This window comes from Leptidea sinapis, chromosome 10 (assembly GCF_905404315.1).
Source record: "Leptidea sinapis chromosome 10, ilLepSina1.1, whole genome shotgun sequence".
Taxonomy (NCBI): Eukaryota; Metazoa; Arthropoda; class Insecta; order Lepidoptera; family Pieridae; genus Leptidea; species Leptidea sinapis.
This window is the reverse complement of record NC_066274.1, coordinates 7791216-7812948: the sequence shown is the minus strand read 5'-3', so window position 1 is coordinate 7812948 and position 21733 is coordinate 7791216. Positions and strand designations below refer to the sequence as shown.

At 34.0% G+C, this 21733-nt stretch overlaps 1 protein-coding gene across 2 annotated transcripts in view; it reads left to right on the top strand.

Moving 5' to 3' along the window:
* Positions 1-21733, top strand: part of LOC126966572 (voltage-dependent calcium channel subunit alpha-2/delta-3) — a 126826-nt gene that overhangs the window by 35012 nt on the left and 70081 nt on the right. The gene's annotated exons all lie outside the window — the stretch shown is intronic.

Here is a 21733-nt window from a genome sequence, read left to right as displayed (position 1 = left end):
TCTTGAGCGGCAGTGTTATGGGCAGGGCGTATCAATTATCATCAGCTGAACGTCCTGCTCGTCTCGTCCATTATTCTCATAAAAAAAGCGCAACTACGACTAGTTAGATCTACAGTGCCTACCTTGCTGGAAAACCATTGCACCTGATTTACATATATTACTGTATGTTACTAACCTCACGTTAATGAAGTTCACATTTTTGTTGTATGGTCTTAGAGTCTTATATTATTTGGGGTCAAGCATAGAAATTAGAAGAGTATAGACAAACTGATGCATGAAAATGAATGCATGCATCCCGAAAATTTCGGTTTGCTAGTTTAGTATTCAAAATACAAGGCATTATAGGCATTTTCTCACAATTGATTCCTTTAGAATTCTTTTTGATGTTATTTTTAATATACTAGATACTACTACCGCTTCGGAAAGAAATGGCGCTCTGAGAGAGATGAAGCGGCTCAAGGAACTCTTCCAACCCGTTTTTTTTCAAGGAGCTTATTCCAAGCGAGTCTGACTATTTATAACTAGTCATTCAAAATCAGTTACAGTAACAATAGATTCGCTTTCCTTGCCGTATCTCCGGTAGAGAAGTTCTTCTCTTCTCTTGGATACTTTGTTCGTCTATACCATAGACGTATACTAGCGTAATAGACAAACACTCTCCTCATTACGGCGAGACTAAATTTATAATGGTCCGTGTGCCGGACCGGTACGTGTGGAGGCGTCCATCCGCCACTACTATCCATTCCGATGGCGAGAACAAATGTGTTGGCAAAGTCGCCTTTAACTAGAGCCCTTCGCCATATAAATGAAGAAGAAAATCCACAACAAAGTGGACATTTTTGAGTGTACGTGGAGTGAACTCACAAGGGTATTGTTGTATGTAGTATGTTATGGTAAATAGTAGTATGTTTAAGTTTTTTCTGGTGTGATATATTTATTATTTGTAATGTAATGTTTGATTGTATGATTAGTTTTAGTTTGATTTGTTTGTTGTTTGCTGTGTTTGTTTGTTTGTAACTGTCGCGTTAGGTAATACCTGTAATGATAGTTGCTATGTGTGTGATAAATAAATAAATTTTTTATGTGTCATAGTTGTACAGATGTGTTAGTGAGCTAGTGAAGTGTGTAGTAGTTGCTTTTGGTCAATCCCTATCATAAATATTGATAAATGGCGTCATATTCACGTATACAATATTTTATTTTCTAACACATATTTTTTAAAATTAATATAATCTTTAGAAAACAGAGTGTTTAATGCGTAATGCAAGTATAAAATGTATTAAAAAAATTGTTTAGTGAATATATGTTCTACGAAAATAAGCACCACGAAAGCTGTATAGAAGATTCAGTATTTACCTGTGAAATGTTTCTTTATTTGGATTGTTGCTGAAGATAACAACACAATCTAACACAGAACACGATACCATTATATTTTTTAATTAATATCCGTTATAAACACTAAAATTAAAATGCGGAACATTTTGGCAGGAGACTATTGAACACTAAATTGTTTCAACAAGGTTTCATGGTTTTCATCTATTCCGTCTTTGTCTCACACAGGTTTTTATGTAAGGATAGTTATCTCACTCTCATACAGAATATGTCTATTACGCTAGTATCGTAAAGTCTCCCTTTGTCGTATCCCCTCGATTCGAAAGCACTCCTATAACTGCCACAGCCTGTATTGGCATACTTGGCGTCGATATATCGAGCGACGTTCAGTTCCGTGGTCACTTGGAAGAGAAGGCCAAACTGGCCTCAAAAAAGCTTGGTGTACTCAAAAAGGCGAGGCAGTACTTCACTAAAAGCCACCGCCTGCAACTTTATAAGGCGCAAATTTGGCCTCACATGGAGTACTGTTCTCACCTCTGGGCGGGTGCTCCCCAGTACCAGCTTCTTCCATTTGACCGCATACAACGAAGAGCGGCTCGAATCATCGACGATCAAGTCATCTCCAATCGGCTTGAGTCTTTGGCATTGCGTAGAGATGTGGGTTCTCTCTGCATCTTCTACCGCATTTATCACGGGGAGTGCTCAGAGGAGCTGTTAGGGTTGATTTCAGCAGCCGAATTCCAGCACCGGACATTACGTGCAAAGTACCATCCGAATCACGTAGACTTCTGGCATTCTACAACCGCGCGTTTTGTTCGAAATTTCTTGCCTCGCACAGCCACTGCTTGTGGAAGCAACTACCGGCAGCGGTCTTCCCAAACAGATACGACTTAGGGATCTTCAAGAAAAAAGCATAAAAAGCACCTTAAAGGCCGGTAACGCATTTCTTGATGTTTCATTTCACCTGTTGTTGCGGATGTCCATGGGCGGTTGCCTCACCTGTCCCCATCCCGTGAGCCTCTTGCCCGTTTGCCCCCTCTCATATAAAAAAATAGTTTAAGCTAGTCACGCATATTGTAAGTTATGGAGGCTAGAGGCAAGGAGAATCATCTCATATGAGAGCGAAAAGTTGAAAAAGTGTCCAGCTTATGTTGTAAATAACAGTTCAAAAAGCTTCCACAATGGTGCTAGTGTAGGCACAGGGTATGTTATGAACTATGGTGAATGTAGCAATTGTATACGAATTGAAGTATGCCGAGTTAAAAAATGTAATATTGTTGTCGACTAAAATAGTTAAATAGAGAAAGTTTCAACAACTTACGTTGTTCAAAATAATGCAATAAATATAACCTTAAAGAATTATTTTGCCACTCTATTTTGATGGACATTTTCTTATATACACAGATAACTCACCTTACCTCTACCCTCCATATTGGAAGCCTTGGGAATTAAGTGACGCAACTGCCTGATTGTTCACCTGATGATATAATCTGCTCTTAACAGTGAACCACAGAGTTAGGAAGTATATACCAGCGCTATATAAACTTGTGTTATATATTATGTGAAACGCTCAGAAGGATCGTATTGTCATATTACATACTAATGATCGTAACAGATTAGCTATAATAGGATTGTTAGTTGGCCAAGCCCCAGAGGACTTGACTTGACTTGACAATACGATTCAGAAATTGTATTGCATCACAAATCAACCTACGGCGTAGCGTTACGTGCTACGGGCTTGAATACAAGGCACAACACCCTCAGACAAGATTTACTTTAATTCAAGCTATTTGGTATTCACCCATTTTTCATGGAACGAAGGCTATGAATGACAAATTTATGTCCGCTGTTGTCCATTACCTAGTAATCAATGCTCTAACCCTAAACAAAACACAACATAGGTATTCTTCTATAAGTAGGATTTAAGGCGCTACCTTTACGAGCGAGTGATTTTATCGCGAGCGAGTCACGCGCCTGTCATTACGAGCTCTCAGTATGATATCGTTGTGAGCGTTCTGTCAAATTGAACTATTTATTTAAATTAAATGTACAAGGAGTTTTCGAGGTTAAACAGAGAGTCCTTAGCCAGTTGTCACGGTCACTCGGCTTATCTCTAACATTGCCGTCTGGAGGACAGTCCCTAACCATAGATTAGCGGACTCGCTGCGACGCACTCGCTCGTGGAGGTGGTGCCTAACGCCTTATTTGGTAGGTATTTTTCAAAGCACAAAACGCGAGAGAAGACCGCTAGTATCATTTTCTTTATCTCTACAGTCCTCTAATTACAATATTTCTTTAATTTTCTTTCAAACTATCTTGAGGCCATCCGTGGAAAAGGATTCAAAGCCACGGTATCAAATGCCCGGGTTGACTTCGTGATCGCTGAAGTTAAAAGTGAATAAGTGACCTGTTTTACGTTGCAAAGATAAACACTGAATATGACTTCGTCCTTTTTTGTCTCATTAATAATTATTTTTAGCAAGTTGAAATGTAATTTCATAATGTTAGGCAATTTAAATTTTTAATGATAGTGTACAAGAAATTTGATGTTATAATAATCGAAAATCAATCTGCTAACACTTTTAAAAGTTAAAAGTTCTAGTATAATATTAACATTAAAGTATAATGTATTTAAAATAAGTTATATTATAAAAGCACAATTCGGTCATATTGCGGTGGGTATAGTGAGCGAAACTGGCAACTTTCCTTTGAGGAAGTTAATGCCGATCGGACGGTGGGCCGGTAACAAAAACGCATTGAATTCGCGGCTGCCCTAAACTAAGCAGTGGGGTGGGGGCGACCCAGTTACAAAATCAGCGAATGACCCCGTTAAATCGGATACCAGCTTGTATAATAGCAACATACTCTTTAATAGATACAGTTTTTGTTTTAAACAAACGAGTCACTACTGTATTAACCACGCAATGTGTAAACTTTTTTAGAAATATTTTTTTTTGTTTATTAATCCTGCAGCTATGAAGCTGTAGGCTAGTCAACAAGTTCGAACGTCAATGTTATTATTAATTATTAGTTATTTAATTTGTACCAAAATTTACGAGCGATGCTGGTCTCAAACCCCGCGCCTCTTGGGTTTTTAAAGCATTTGTTTTCTCAAAATTGATTTCTTTAGAATTCTTTTTGATGTCATTTCTAATATACTAGAGACTACTAACGCTTCGGAAACAAATGGTGCTCTGAGAGAGAAGAAGCGGCGCAAGAAACACTCCCAGCATTCTTTTTTATGCTCTTTTCAATACAAATACACAATATTGAACAGTCATTTCTATCGCTATAAAACAATCATAATCTAGTCCCAGGCTGTCCGATCACTTAGATATTCAGCTGTGGAGTAGTAAGATTTACGACAGAGACATTTTTTAATAAAGCATTTAAATTTACTTATAGATAATGCCTGAGCAGTGGCTGGGACTTTATTATAAAGGTGTACCGTATTGAAAATCTTACATTTACCCTTAAAGCTATTATGTATCTTATGAAGCCTACTAGAATTAGTTACAAGCAATCCCTTATATCTAGAGTTATAATAATGAGAATCACTATTAAGAGCAAAACCCATCATTTTCCATCCGAGTGCTCTTACCAACTGTAAAATCTTTTAAATCTAAACAGTTTGTGAATTTTAAGTTAATTTTAAGTGATATCCCTTACTTCTGGGAGTTAATATTGGTACGAATTAAATTAGTAAAATATTTAGTCCCAAAAGTAAGAGATATCACATAAAAATAAACAAAAATTAAACGTCAACGTATTTATTCTTGACGAAGATCCTAAAAATATTCGACTAGGAATGACGTCTATGTAAAATGTATCTCAAAGATGCATTAGCACATAGAAATTGTGATTGTTATTAACAAATTAAGAAGAAAAAAAGTTGGTTTTCGTTTTTCGTTAATAATTCGAAAATTATTCTAATTGAAAAACATCTATGAGAAGATCCTTATAATATTAACATTACACTTAATAATATTGACACACTTTTTACACTAATTATCGTTATCAACAACGTTACAAGACAACGATATATTTAATACAATATACTTAAACATACATAAATACATATAAACATACATTAATACATTTCAACATCCATGACTCGGAAACAAACATCCATATTCATCATATAAATGCTTGCACCTACCGGGATTCGAACCTAGGACCTCTAGCTTAGTAGGTAGGATCTTATAGAGGAGGAAATTCCGAATAAACTGTATCTTTACCATTTATAATTTTAATTTAACTTAAATAGTCTCTGTTCCCCTGTGCGGTCATTCCTGTGAATCTGGGTATACTGCCGCTATAAGGCAGTGTATACACTGCACACCATAGACTTAGGATATACTAGCGTATTGAAGATCTGACAGCCCGATAAAACGTGACCAATTTTGATTTGTCAATGTCTACGTTAGCTAGAAGTTTAACATTCAATATACTAAGGAGCTAAAGCTAAGCGTGGCTAACTATTTAATATAGGAATAAAATATTTTTTTATGTAACAAATATTAATTTAATAACAAATAAATAATGGTATCATCTAGTTACTTGAAAGAATAAATTCCCGTCGAAAATTATTTCTTATGTTGTTTTACAATCTACTTTTTTTTCAATCTACGTTTTCATAAGTCACGACATAAGGTTTAAATAACACACCTCTATTTTTTTTGTATGGAGGCCTTCTTATACATAGCAATATCGCACGATAAAAGTTTATTATATTTTTTTAGATTTTTATATTGAGTGATGGATTTTCCATTTTTTTGATGCATTCATTATTCAAAAACTTGGAGATAATGTTGGTACTCGGTTCTCGATTTTATAATTCTTCTGAACGTGTGGAATGGAAGGATAAACCGATTTAATAAGCTCGTGTTTCTTCGAGTGAGTATGTGTGTATTGTTAATATTTACAATCGGATCCGATAGGTTGCGTTGCGATTGAGGTCACCGGCATCACCACAATATTTAACTTTATTTTCTACTAGCTGACCCGGCAAACGTTGTTTTGCCATATAAAGTATCATTCACGCGATAGTTTTATAAATAATAGCCTATGTGTTATTCTGGTGTGTAAGCTATATTATTGTAAAGTTTCATCAAAATCCATTCAGTAGTTTCTGCGTTAAAGAAGTTCAAACATACATCCAGACATACAAACTTTCACATTTATAATATTAATAGGATTATTTAATCGATTATTTGGCATGACAATACTAGTGAAATAGAATAATATGTAATAGGTAAAGTCCAAAGTTAAAAACCAAAATTAATAATTATAATACATCTTGACGACCTCTATAGCCCAGTGGTTAGTGACCCTGCCTACTGAGCTAGAGGTCCCGGGTTCGAATACTGGGTGGAATATAATACAATTTACTATATTGTAAGTGACGTTAAATTTTAATATTTTAAGAATTGGCAAAAGACACACACTATTAGATTCACATTAAGAGCTTCAGCATAAAAATATTAACTTAGACATCAAAAACCAACAAAGGTACGTTCGCTATAATCTCATAAAACTTTGAAGGCTTCGCAAAACTAATTTGCGCTATACATAACTTAATTAACACAGCGACATTTGATAGCAAGTTTGTCAATTTTATTGCAAATGTCAACAGTTCATCGGTATATTGCGACGTAGAAGCTCAACTTTAATCTATTTATTTATGTATTCTGTTCTCATAAAGGCCCTAATTTAACGACCCAATATAGCCCAGTAGCTATTGACTCTGCCAATTGATCTAAAGGTCACGAGTTCGACTCTTGATAGGTGCAAACATTTATATGATGAATATGTTTTTTTTTATGGAATAGTAGGACAAACGAGCGTACGGGTCACCTGGTGTTAAGTGATCACCGCCGCCCACATTCTCTTGCAACACCAGAGGAATCACAAGAGCGTTGCCGGCCTCTAAATGGATGTTTGTTTTCGATTCATGAATGTAATTCTGTATGTTTATAAGTATTTTATAAGCTATGCCTAGTTTGGGGCAAGATAATTTGTTTAAAACTGTGTTTATGGCAAGGCTAGGTGTATACTTAGTCTTGCCATATTACAGGCTGCAAGTCCTAAATTATCTTTTAAATTACGCGACATGGTTCTAGGTGCTATCTTCATCGAAATCCTTTTCCTTACTGCTTTAATCACTTTTTTCGTACGAACACTTCGTGGACCGCCAGATCTTTTGCTGTCACAAACAGAGAGGTCTCATTTTAAATGTATACACTTCTATAATAAAGTCCCAGCCACTGTTCAGGCATTATCTATATATAAATTTAAATGTTTTATAAAAAAATGGCTCTGTCGTAAATCCTATGACTCCACTGCTGAATATCTAAATGATCGGACAGCCTGGGACGAGATTGTGATTATTTTATAGCGACAGAATTGACTGTACAAAATTGTATATTTTTATTGAAAAGAGCGCAAAAAAAGAATGCTGGGAGAGTTTCTTGCGCCGCTTCTTCTCTCTCAGAGCGCCATTTGTTTCCGAAGCGGTAGTAGTATAAGAAATGACATCAAAAAGAATTCTAAAGGAATTAGTTTTGAGAAAATAAATGCCTTTTATGCCTTTTAATAGGTATAGGCCGGCACACAAAAAACTTAGTAATACCACGTGTATGGAGAGTTTTAAAAATTGCATTTGGCTCCATACCTATTACTTCATGTAATGCAATCACAGCGATTCGGTTCTCTTTATCACCCCACTCCATTTTAATATCGCAAAATATTATACAATGTATTGGCGCCAAAATGAGAAAACTCAATGAAGAATCATATAAAAATGACAGATTCCAAATTCAAATGTAACATTTTGTTTCTTTTTAATTGTAACAGTATTTATGGCCAGGCTAAGTATAAGGAAATGTCCTAATAAAAGACATTTCAAACACAAGCCAAGAGATAACCCTTTTAATTCTAGAAATAATTTAATGTATTTTAATAAATACAGTTGAATTGACTGAAATTTGAACAATCCATACATAAAACAAGGGCAGTACAATTACATTAGTTTCGTTAGTATATTTACAAAGCTTTCATGTTATCATACCAAAGAATGACTCAATGTTTGTTTTCCGTTCATTAATCACATGTAACTAACATGGTTGTATAATATGTGATTTTTATCTAATAAAATGTGAGTTTCTTTATATTTTTTGGTAGAATAATTGTGAATGCTAAAGCTATTCGGCATGTTATGTAAATCACCAACATTAAAATGTATACCATATTTCGTTTTGACATTCGAATCAAATCAACATCACTATTATCATAAGGCCTACCACTAACTTTTAATTAGCGCTAAACTGAATCGCTAAAATTCGTACCATGAAGTGCCTTTTACTGAATGGCGTTTGGATCGCTTATGAAGAATGCACGAAATAAATTTGTCTGTGGTCCGCGGTATGAGAAAGAGATGACGCTCTACAGTCGTTGAATAAGTTTATCTCTCTTACTTGAACCATATGCGTTGCGCTTCGAAACCTAAAGTGATATGATTTTAGGGGTTCTTTTTGCGTAGAAAATACTAAAAATACAATTTAAAATTGCGATTTATAGCGTCAAATTACAAACCATTAAGAACGTTTTTGTACTTATTCAATAATAGTAATATAAATATATATAGTTCTTGGAATTACAAATTAAATGTTTGCTTAGGTGTTTTCGTAAATATAACGAGATGTGAACGCATCTTCATTGATGTTTGATTTGAAAAGAGCACAGAGTACATTTTTTCAATTCGTTCTTGCGAGCATGCTATAGCCCGGTCCCTTACTGCCTCGTCTTTAGTATTTTCATTTTCGGTATTTATTTTCAGTATTTTGTTTTACAAAAAGTTCAATAAAGTATTCTCATCTCATCTTTCATCAATAAAATCTTCCTTTTCTGTATGTTTTCACTATTTTTTAAAAGTTATTAACAACACGATTCACTTTCCTCTAAGGAAGTAGCAACTTTTTTCGAATCGCTCACTTTAACACATAAGCTATCCAGTTTAGGTTGAAATACACACATCAAAAAAGTCTAAGCAACATGTACTAATTTAAATTTTAGGATGGTTTTTCACATTATAACGTATTTTATTTTTAAAAATAATATTTTTAGGGTCTTATGATGTAAAAATAATAGCTGTTGTCTTTATAAGTTGTTTTAATAACAGAAATTAACAAATTTAGAATATATCTACTGCACAAACTAAGGTACACAAGCAACTAAATATTTTTTTAACAAAATGAAATTTCTAAAGAAAATGAATTTATTGTGAAAGAATAGGATAATTTAATACAAAGTATGGCCACCCCTACTATTAAGAACTTGTCGGCAATGATTATTCATTAAATTAATGAGGCTGTTTATGTCATCTTGCGGTATCGCTCCCAATGGAATTCTAGCAAATCCTTCAGCTGTTGGGTTGTTGTCACTCCGTCCAAGTCCTTCAAAACACGTCTCTGGAGCATGTCCCATGCGTGCTCGATGGGGTTGAGGTCTGTCGATTGTGCAGGCCAGGGCAATACCCGGACGTTCTCCGTTGCCAAGTATTGACTGGTTCGTCGAGCTGTATGTGAACGCGCATTTCATGCATTAACGTAAAATCGGAACCAAAGGTTTCTGTGAATGGATGGACATAAGGTCTGAGAATATCCTTAATGTAATTTTCAGCGTTCCGTTTACAAAAACGAGCTCAGTTCACCTGTCCGTCATAATACCCGCCCATACCATAACTGTTGAGCCGCTGTATGGATGAACTTCCTGAATGCATCTGAACCTTTCAGTATTTCCGGGCCGACGGTACACTCGCACCCTTCTTGTATCAGGCCTAAACCCGAATCACGACTCATCTCATGTTCTGCGTTCTGTACACCATTAATTTCGACGAGTGCGATTCCCGTGACGTATCGGTGGGCACCTAATTGGGCGTCGAGCTCGTAGGCCTAACTCATGCAGTCGATTTTGCACTGTCCCCAAAGGACTTACATCAACACCACTTGAATTTTGTAGGCTCAAACTTATCTCTCGAGCGGTTAACATCGGCTGGCGTCTTGCAGTCAGTTGTAAGTACCGGTCTTGCCGAGTAGTTGTACTCCTTTTATCGCCTGAATGCCAAAATGCCGAGATACCTGAGATTGATTACTTCCCGCTTGCAACATCCCTACAGCTCTTTGCAGTTCATTTGCCGTCAAATGACGTCGCTCAATGACGTAAAGAATATCTAACAATTCAATTTTGTCGCTAACTTTATTTAAATGGTTGGTAAAATTATAAAATCAAGACTAAACGTAGCAATAAAAACGCACTTAAATTCAAACAAATTCCCTTTCATTTAATTTTATGAAAAAAACAATACATAATCGAATTTTTTTTTACAAACAGCCAGTATGTCATCAATAACAACAAAGTTTACATACCTATGCACTTTGAGTGAATAAAGACTTAGAAATTACTTAATATAAATGGTAAATTTGTAATACCATGCATGTTGCTTAGACTTTTTTGATGTGTGTATACCTCATGGTACGAATGAATGAACAAACTTAATCAGTTTGCGATATCAATTTCTTGATTTGACGTCAACCTAAAATGGATAGCTCTAATGAAGTCGTGGTACGAAACTGCATAGCAGTTCATTTTAGGTTGTCAATTGAATCGCAATAAGAGTTCATGGGAAGCCCGAAGGACAAAGAAGTGATACTAACGAATGTCAAAAGTATATAAGCTTTAATAAGAAGTGGCAAGAAACTCACTTTCACTCTTTTAAATCAACATTCACAGATTCATCGTTTTACAAATTATAATCTATAAAGTGACGCAACAAAAGTACTCGAACGTCAAATACTCAATCACTTACACGAGTAAGTTAAAAGCATTAATGTTATTAATTATAAACTACAAGAATTATAGAGTTGAGTTGATACAGCAATAAAGTAATAATGTATGCATAATCTTATATATTACATAATACGAGTACTATTATAGCAGTATATATAAATAAATTTAAATGATTTATAAAACAATGGCACTGTCGTAAATCCTGCTACTCCACAGCTGAATATCTAAGTGATCCGACAGCCTGGGATACTAATGCATACTAATGACAATACAATATTGTATATTTTATTATAAAGAGCGCAAAAATAGAATGCTGGGAGAGTTTCATGCGCCACTTCTTCTTTCTCAGAGAGCCATTTGTTTCCGAAGCAGTTGGAGTATTAGAAATGACATCAAAAATAATTATAAATGATTCAATTTTGAAAAAATATATGCCTTTTATGCCTTTTTATTAAACATTTTAATTTAAGCATCATTTGATTAATAGTAACAATTATAGATACAGACAAGAGCTAAAGACTACATTTGTGAAATTCCATATGCTTACTTAAAGTTATTTTAATAAGACTCGGACACTTTTCAAAATCCGTAACTAATTCCTTAAATTTATTACAATGTTTATAACTTTAACTAAAAATCCATTGAATTACATTGAATTGAAACTATCATTACGGCGAATTGTACCAAGAATACTGGCAGCATTTCCGCGTTGGATAGCTAGGCTGATCCGTTGACCGAAATAGCTGCCAGCGCTTGGGTTACCAGTTACATTGAGGCGCGTAGACTATAGTTTGTACATTCTTCGCGCCTCTATTTTGTGTCTCGAATCTAAATGGCACATACCTACATGTAAGACTCAAATATATGATTAGGTATAATAATAATAAAACGTTTATTTTCAGATAACTACGATCCATTGTTAGTAAACTTATAATCTAATTGTGTTCGTAATTATATCTACGACAGTCCCCGCTGTTCGCTATCGCCTTCATTACTGCTGCCTCGTATTTGGCAGAGTAGAGAAGCCGCTTTTTAACCGACTTCAAAAAAGGAGGAGGTTCTCAATTCGTCCGTATATTTTTATGTTTGTTACCTCAAATCTTTCAACTGGGATTTTGATAATTCTTTTTTTATTTGAAAGGTGTTGCTTCTCAAGTAGTCCCATTGTAATTTGGTTTAGATCGGACAATGACATCCATGAGAAAAGTCTTAAATTTGCTATACATACGTATAGCAAAGTGGATGATTAATTTACGAATAACTCAATATCGCGCCAACCGCTTTCGATGATTCTTTTTTTATTGGAAATTATATACTTCAAAGATAGTTCTGATTACGGAATCCATGACAAAGTAACGGAACTCTTCAATTCTAAGGAGCAAATTAACGATACTCGGCCGAATCTTTTTTATACTATCCGGATATTTAAGTCATCTACCATAACATAAGTATGGTCAAGTAACTGTCGTAGTCGAATATGATGCGATCTGTGGCAGGAACTGTCTGTAATCAAATTGCAAAGTGTTTACGTACATTGCTGCATTGAAAAATTTGGTATATCTACACATATTTAGAGAAATTGTTAGTTAGTGTACTTCAAATTCACTAAAAATGCAAAAAAAAATTAACAAAAAGCAACCTACTTCGAAAACACTATTACAAAACAATAGATATAATATGCAATAAAAAGTATAAAAATAATTGCGTATTTTTATGTAATCTAATTAATCAATCTAATTTTTGGAGTCGGTGTCATCCAAGATAGGTTTGTAACTACACATACATAGTTATAGGTGAGATGTGCTTGAGTCGTGAGGAGGCGAGAGGCGAGAGCGGGTCGCGGCGGAAGGACTTATTATATCTATTCTTTCGGAATAGTGTTAACGGCGCTAAAGCTATCGACCTCTGCGTACAAACATAGCTGACGTGCTACAAAAACGTGGCAGCTCCAACAGTGCTCTGAAGGCGTTCTTATACTGGACTTATGATTATGCCTCTCGCTTAATTTTAAGTTTTATTTGTTTATTTTGTTTTTATTTTGTTTGTCTCATTTACTATATCAACAGGAACTTATATTTATTTTCATAAAAAAAATCAGAGTTAATTATAACTGTGATATATTTCACAGCCACTTTTTTCTGAAACTATAAGAACTATACTGTTGAAATTGGGGGTTATACTTAGAAATGAAGCTCAAAAAATTTTTATCATCAAACCCATAGGCATTCGTATCCATGGATAAATCTTCAAAAATGATATTGTGGTTTCTAACATAATTTTTTTCTATACTGAATAGTTTGCTCGAGAGACACCTTCGAAATGTATCCCCCCGCCCTGTATCTTCTAAAATAAAAGAACGATAAAATTTAAAAAAAAAAACAAATGATTTACATTACCATGCAAACTCCCATCGAAATTGGTTTGAATAAGATCTAGTACGTAGTTTTTTTTAATACGTCATAAATCGTTACAACGACCATGGCACTAATAGAATTGATATCATTCCAATCAATGACGTTCTATAAGAACGGCATTGATTCCAATAATAAATGTTTCAATATGATACTAATTCCCAGGGCACTCGAATAGTGTTTATTAACGGCCGTTTTCAATAACGTATCTCTAGTTACAGATGAATGTTACCGTTTAATGACAAGTTTAATGACAAGATCTTATCAATCAATAGTTATGTCCAATATAGTTATAGTCCAAAGTCAATACGTTATTGAAATGTAAGCAACCGTAAAAGGATAGATTTGTCTCACCTCTAGTAAGTTAAACTGAGGATAGATAGGTTATTGAAAACGGCCGTTAATGGAAAGTGCACAGATTTGTAAAAATGTAATTTAGACAAATAGCAAAAGTTTTAGTTTATATAAAACTTTTCTATTTAGACATAACCTAAACACTAACAATTGTTATTGATATAACCTTATCGTGTTTAAATTTATTCTGTTCAATTAGTTATCAACCTTGCGATGGCAAGTCAATGGAAAAACCAATAGAGGTGAATCATAATATTAAGGAAGGCAGTCTACCCTTAACTAGATCATGGGTACCACAACGGCGCCAATTCCTGCCGTGAGCAATAATGTGTAAGCATTACTGTGTTTCGGTCTGAAGGGCGCCGTAGCTAGTGAAATTACTGGGCAAATGAGACTTAACATCTTATGTCTCAAGGTGACGAGCGCAGTTGTATTGCTGCACAGAATTTTTGGGGTTATTCAAGATTCCTCAGCGGCACTGCATTGTAATGAGCAGGGCGTATCAATTAACATCAGCTGAACGTCCTGCTCGTCTCGTCCCTTATTTTCATAAAAAAAAACTAGTCCAGTCCTTCTACTTTCGCCACGTGAGAATTACTAAAAGCCTCTCCTTTGATAAGTTTATTGAACTCCAAGCCCTCATAATACACAGGAATGTTTGACTAGTGAGTTTGTTATAGAACCAATATATACATACGTACAGATTAGCTGGCCAAATAACCACAACATGCAATAATTAGCCATAGATTATATAATTGGAACTGTAGCATAGATAATGTTATACGAGAAAACGTCTAACAGTTTCAATATTCCTGCTTCAAGAGAATACTTGGGAGTAATATCTTAATATATATAAATTACGTGACACGTTGTTTGTCCGCGATGGACTCCTAAACTAATGAACAGATTTAAATGGGGATTACTTCATGGAGTGCAATTTGGTCCAACTTGAGAGATAGGTATAGTTTTTATTTCGATTTGAGACCCATAATCATTTTTATTTTCAATATTTGTTTAGTATGGACATATTTTCTATGAGAGAATTTAGTGACGCACGGTTTGACAGCTCCGCTGTGAAACAATTTCATTAAAACAACATTTATACCAGCATTTTTACGAAATAATTCTTGATGTATTGAAATATTATTGGCAAATTCCTATTATAATTTTTTTTATTATCTACAGAAAAACGTCTGTCGGTCAGCTAGTTATTTATATATTCAGGTGGTATTTCCGAAAGTACTTCACATGGATTGAGTCAATCCAAAAGAAATCTAGGTTGAGTTACGTTACCAGTGATTATAATATTTTTTTAAAGATAAAACAACATTTAAAATACTTCAATATCAATGATTTAAGTCAATTTAAAAAATTATAATAATATAAATAATATATTCTTTATTATTATTGTTCTAATATTAAACTTAATATTGTAATATAAAATTATTTAACTACTTCTCAATAAAGCTTAGCCTTTTTCGATGTGGTGGAATATAATAAAAAGTATAACTTTGGACATTCATAAGTGTCGGTTTTTGTCCTAAATTAATGAAACAATTTGTTTTGACTTGACTTGATTTGATTTTAATTTATAAACACAGTTTTTCATTAATTAAATCACGTCATATTATAAAACAAAGCCCTCCACTGCGTCTGTCAGTCTGTTCACGATAAACTCATAAACTACTGCACCGATTTTTCTGCTGTTCTTTTTTTGCCAATGGATAGCGTAGTTCTCAAGGAAGGGTTTAGTATATAATTTGTTAAATTTTTAACCGACTTCTAAAAAGGAGGAGGTTCTCAATTTGTCGGTATTTTTTTTTAATGTTTGTTACTTCAAAACTTTCGACTGGGTGAACCGACTTTGATAAGTCGGTGTCATCCAAGATAGGCTTGTAACATAGTTATAGGTGAGATGTGCTTGAGTCGTGAGGTGAGAGGCGAGAGCGCGTCGCAGCGGAAGGACACCGATTTCAAAAATTACAATAATCGTAACTAGAATTAGATTAATTAATTAGATTGTATAAAAATACGAAATTATTTTTATACTTTTTAGTGCACATTATATCTATTGTTTTGGAATAGTGTTTTTGAAGTCGGTTGTTATTTTGTTAATTTTTTTTTGTATACATTAACGATATTTGTTGGATGTGACGGAAAAAAGTAAGCCGTCTGGGAGCTTTGAATAAAAACGCTGTCTAAACCCTTTGAGATATAGCAAAATAATGTACGGTGGAATTGTTTTTGTTATATAGGACTAAATAAAAGTTCGCAATAGCATATCTCTTAAGGATAACATACTATATCTTTTTTATTATAAAGCGATAATGTAAAATCTATCTACACAAACAAGGTATTGATCCTTATCATTGTAAATAAGGTTAATATTTTACTCCTTAACACAATATTATAATTGTTTGATGCGATACAACCCTCCCCCGCACCGTTCTGCTTACTACAAACAAGGAACAAAGTTGAAGGGTATTATCATTCAGAAATACATTTTTGTTTCATTTTTAACTAATTAAAATATAAGATTACAGATTTCAGATGGCTTAATACTGGCATAATTCTCGAATTACACATTAGAAAAAAAATATTTTGTCTGTCGGGTCAGCTAGTAGTTAACATACAAAGAGGTTCTATACATATGGACATATCATTCGCATTATGAAAGCGGGACGGAAAAAGTCTGCTTAAAGACAATGTAAGCACACTTTTCTCCTTAGTCATGTGTCAACTGTGTGTCAATCACCAAGTCTAAGTGTGGTATAAAAAAGTACACAAAAAATACGTTCAGGAAGCAAAAAATAGATGGTGTGATTTATCACCGAAAAGTTTAAAAGAAAAAAAAGTGTAAATTATTTACTATAACTCTTTTTTTTTTTCACTAAATATGGTACAATTATTGAAAAGTATTCATATCTCCTTCTCTCCCGCTTGTCAGAAATGAGAAAGATGAAAGGACTTGAAAAGAACACAGTCAGAAAGGAAAACTATAGAGTTGCTTTTTTTAAAGGCCCAGTGAACAATAATTAGTAAAATTGTATTTTGTGTATGGAAAACCTTTGCCAAAAGTCGCTTTTTTTAAAGGCCCTTAAAACAATATTGTATTTTGTGCACAGAAAGTCAATGCCTGTGAATATAAACGGCTTACAGGAATGTGTACAATTACAAACTAGTACTATTTATCACCACTAAAAGTTTTAAGGGTTCAAAAATTCATGCTCATAAAGTATGATAAAACTTTTTAACATTAAAAGTATTGAAACCTCTTTCGAAAGTCAATATATTTTGTCAGTTGAGGCCAAATTGACGCACAAAGGGTCATACCAAGATATTTTGACGTCCGCTTACACTACAAATACCAAGAAGGTATCCTCGAAATTATGTCTATGTCTCAAAGATAAAATTTAATCAATTAAATTTATTTCAGGAAACTATCCATCTTAATAAACTGTTTCACGACTTATTTTATGTAAATAAAAATATTTTATATTTTTCTTATGGAATAGGAGGACAAACGAGCGTACGGGTCACCTGGTGTTAAGTGATCACCGCCGCCCACATTCTCTTGCAATACCAGAGGAATCACAAGAACGTTGCCGGCCTTTAAGGAAGGTGCACACGCTGATTATATATTTGATATATTATATTATATATTTGAGTGTTTGTCTCTCTCATTATAGGTAACCTTAACTTATTAGATCCAAATACATTAAGAGCGTCTAGAATAGTGGAGTAACAAATACAAGTACAAACCAATATGTAAGCATACGAACTTTCGCCTTTATAAAATGAGTGTGATTTTTATTTAAAACGTAAAGACTGAACAGATCTTGATCAGAATATAAAGACAGACTGACAAACGTAAAACTTATATCAAACCCTTTTTTTCGTCTGGGCTTAAAAAATACTTAACTGCTACTCCACTGATGTCACTGTCCAAGCAGCTTAAGCTGAAAAAGTGTTTACATTGCTGCCTACTGACCAATAATATTTTAAACAACTCGAGTAAACGCAGAAATGTATAGACAAAGCAGTCGAAGCTTATTATGGTGTCATTTGTATGACGTTCATTGTCTTTATGTATAGAACGTCATTGTTAACCTAAGATACTTTGCATATTTTCACACAGACGTGACTATCACACAACTAATAAAAATAAATTAGGATAGAGTCTAGACAACAAAACTGCGCCACACAAAGGAGAGTAATTTTGTTATTATTATTTATTTGTTTCAAGGCTTTATATACCATAATATTCTAAATACATTGTGTTCTTAATAATAAAAAAAGTCTTAAAACTGCCAAAAATCTAGAGCGGAGGACATGCATCACTCAGTGATGGGTTCATATTTGTTCGTTTTGGGATGGAGATGATAGGTCCTTGGGGTTCACAAATCTCATAACAGGGTTTATCCGGGAGTCTTACTTATCTCTGTCATGTGTAAATAACATTTTAACATTTCCATAATCTAATTTCTTACAATAACAAAATTTAATGAATTTATAATCATGAATTCTTCTCATATTGCATGTTTGTCCCACGGCTTATTTTTTTTAAGGGCGCGGGACCTATTTAATATTGAAATTGTTTACCTTGAGAAAAGGTTACGTTATAACTAAAATTTTATGTTTATTAATGTGATAATGTAAGGAAAGGTTGTTTATTCATATTTTTTTTTATTGATTATCATATATATATTTTATTCTTAGTTACAATCCTTGAATATGTACATTAGAATTATATGAATTTACATTATAAGTATCATTATTAAATCCTATAAAAATAACAATTGGTTAGAGTGAGAGAGGAGGAGCCTGCCTACCGCTGCCGTAGGTGTGAGAGAAAGCGAAGCCAGACAGACTGACGCCGTAACGCGTTACGTTACGGATCCGTTTACCCTCCCATTAGAAGTTATTACTTCAAAAATATAGAATAGAATAGAAATACTTTATTAACAGTAAAACACACACCTTCAATTTACAGTATAAATCTTAAAGTAATAAATTAAATGTAACAAAAATTGTTAAAATATAAACAAAAACAAAATATTAAATAACTGTGCGGCGCGTGATTCCCTGCTAAAAGGAGCTGACTCAGTATATTGTTGGTCAGTGCAGAAGACACCAACACAACACTGGTTTTCTGCAGCCCCTCGTGACATTTGGAGTAAACAGCTGTTGTAGTTTTCCCATTGTAATTTTTTTTTTCATGTACATGTTGTAAATTTATAGAGTTATAAAATAGAATTATAAGTAAATAATTATAATTAATATTAAATCATATTATAATTTTTAAGTAAATATACATAATACTTATATTACAGGTGGCACACGGTACATTAGTATGAAAAATGAGATATAGATGATATATTGGTAAACATTAAATATACCCATTCCATTCCAAAAAATATAACAGAGTTCTGAAGTAGCAGACATAAATAATTACCCAGCATTTGTGAATCTCCTTCTTTTTTGAAGTTGGCTAAAAATAAAAGGTCTAACTCAGTTGAATAGCGTCTTAAATTAGGGTGTGGTCGACTCACCGACAGCTCGAAACGGAAGTGAATTTTATTCACGTCCATTTTAAGATTAAACAATACATGGAAATGGACGCGACACTAATAATTGGTGTAATAATGGAGTACAGAATTCAATCAGAGGTTTGTAAGGACGACGTTGTACAAAGCGGGTTAAATTACCAGTCTTAATTGAATTACGGTTCTTGTTAGCCAATGTGTCCCTGTGGGTCCGGCGACATGACAACACGACGGTCGACTGCTAGAACCAACCCTGCTTTATTTTGCTGATATACTTGTAATGTACAGAGTGTCCGCCACTTCGTATATACAGCCTTAAATCCTTATATCATTTATACTCCATAGACTATGATATATAAGTTTAGTGTGCGTGACAAGCTACGTCTTACACTCGCGATTTGTATGACACTTTGTGTTAGTGTGCGTGAATTGCTCAAAATAGAGGTTGGTTCTAAATTTTTTTCGACGTTATCACAGCTGTCATTGTCTATCTAGATATATAAAAGTATGTATATAATAACTTTACAATAATCAGTCTAAGAAATAATTGTTATTAACCAATTAACTAATATTCCTATTCATAAACCTCATATATCTTCCCCGCGACCGATCTATAATCTATATATATATCGACTTAATTCGCACCGAATGTTTAAGTTCAAAATGTTCAAGAATCCTGCATTGCAGGTTGTATCAATTACTATCAGCTGAACGTCCTGTTCGTCTCGTGCCTTGTTTTCATACAAAAAATTATTGATCCAATAAACTAATCTACAATTAATTGATCGTCATGTTCATCGTTGGTGACTGTCCAAAATTATTTAAAAGTTGTGCGTGCCAGTTCCGACGTGAATCGAGTTTACTCCTTAAAAACAATAATCTTAAAATATATATAATAGGCAAAGGAATTAGATGAATTCATATATTTTTTCATATTAATTTGATAAAATATATTTCTTGCATTACATTATTTATTTCGGACATAGAAACATCATTCTTAAATACTGTGGCAATATGTTTATTTAAAACTAAAATACGATACATGAACAGATATCAGAAGTAACGTGAGTTACGAATCGTGAAAACATTGGCTGTCCACATTTTTCTACCAGAAACTAGATTTTTTTGAAGTTATACTTCTTTAGGCGCGGTTTGAAAAAATGATGAGAGTAAAATTTTAAGATGCTCGCGCAACACTGTAACACAAAAGTAACAGGGTGAAGTTGAATTTTCTGACGTTTGCGTCATTGGTTCTTTTTTTTGGTTTCTTCGTCCATTATTAGGTCATGCAAAGGGTTCATACCGATACAGCCGTATTAATTATCTAATTATTAATTGTCAAAGCCATCTTTGCAAGGTTTTTAACAAAATTGTTCTTTCTAAAACGTACAGCAGCACGAGGAATAAATCATTTTAATGATTTTTGCTTCGTTAGGCCAAAGAAGACTTCTTACGTGCATACATAAGTACACACACATTTTATTTATATAAGTGGAGGCAAACGAGCAAGAGGCTCACGGGATGGGAATGGTGAGGCAACCGCCCATGGACATCCAACATTTATCTTGAGTTCTTCTTTCAAAAATTCTATACGCAATCCGTAACCTTTATCAAAATGAACTTTGAAATGGCCGGGACTGAGGAGCGGGGAGGGCTATAAGATGTGCGAGTCTACCTATCTATTTTCATACCGTGCGCTATATATAAAACGATTCTTAAGGAGTAAACTCCAATAAACTCCAAATAAAAAAACTCTGAGATCTTTGTAAATAAAATAAAAATCTACAAAGCCGCATCAAAAACAAGATGGCGCTCTGAAAAGAAATAGGGTTGAAGTTGTACAAGATAATGCCGCGAATTTGTTCAGTGTAATGGAAAACTGTGGAAAGAGGGGGTGATTTTCAAACGTTGGGTACTTTGGCATTGTTAGTAATGTAAATAACTATACCAATATCTCAAAGATGTTTTCATGTTCATTTGAACCTTTTTTTTAATATACAAGCCTTGAATAATTATTAAACGGATAATATAATGCATTCAAAGATTAAACAGTCGAATAAAAATTCTTACTATATTCAGCTAAAACATTCTCTAGTCCAAACGTTGCATAAAGTTCTAAAAATAAAGAAAGACTTAACCTTGATACAAGCGCTTTCTACGACCCCCTTGATTCTATGACACGGCCGCCATTTTAACCCGCGGTCGAAGGTACACATCGAGTTTATTGGGTGAGCGGCAATTGTT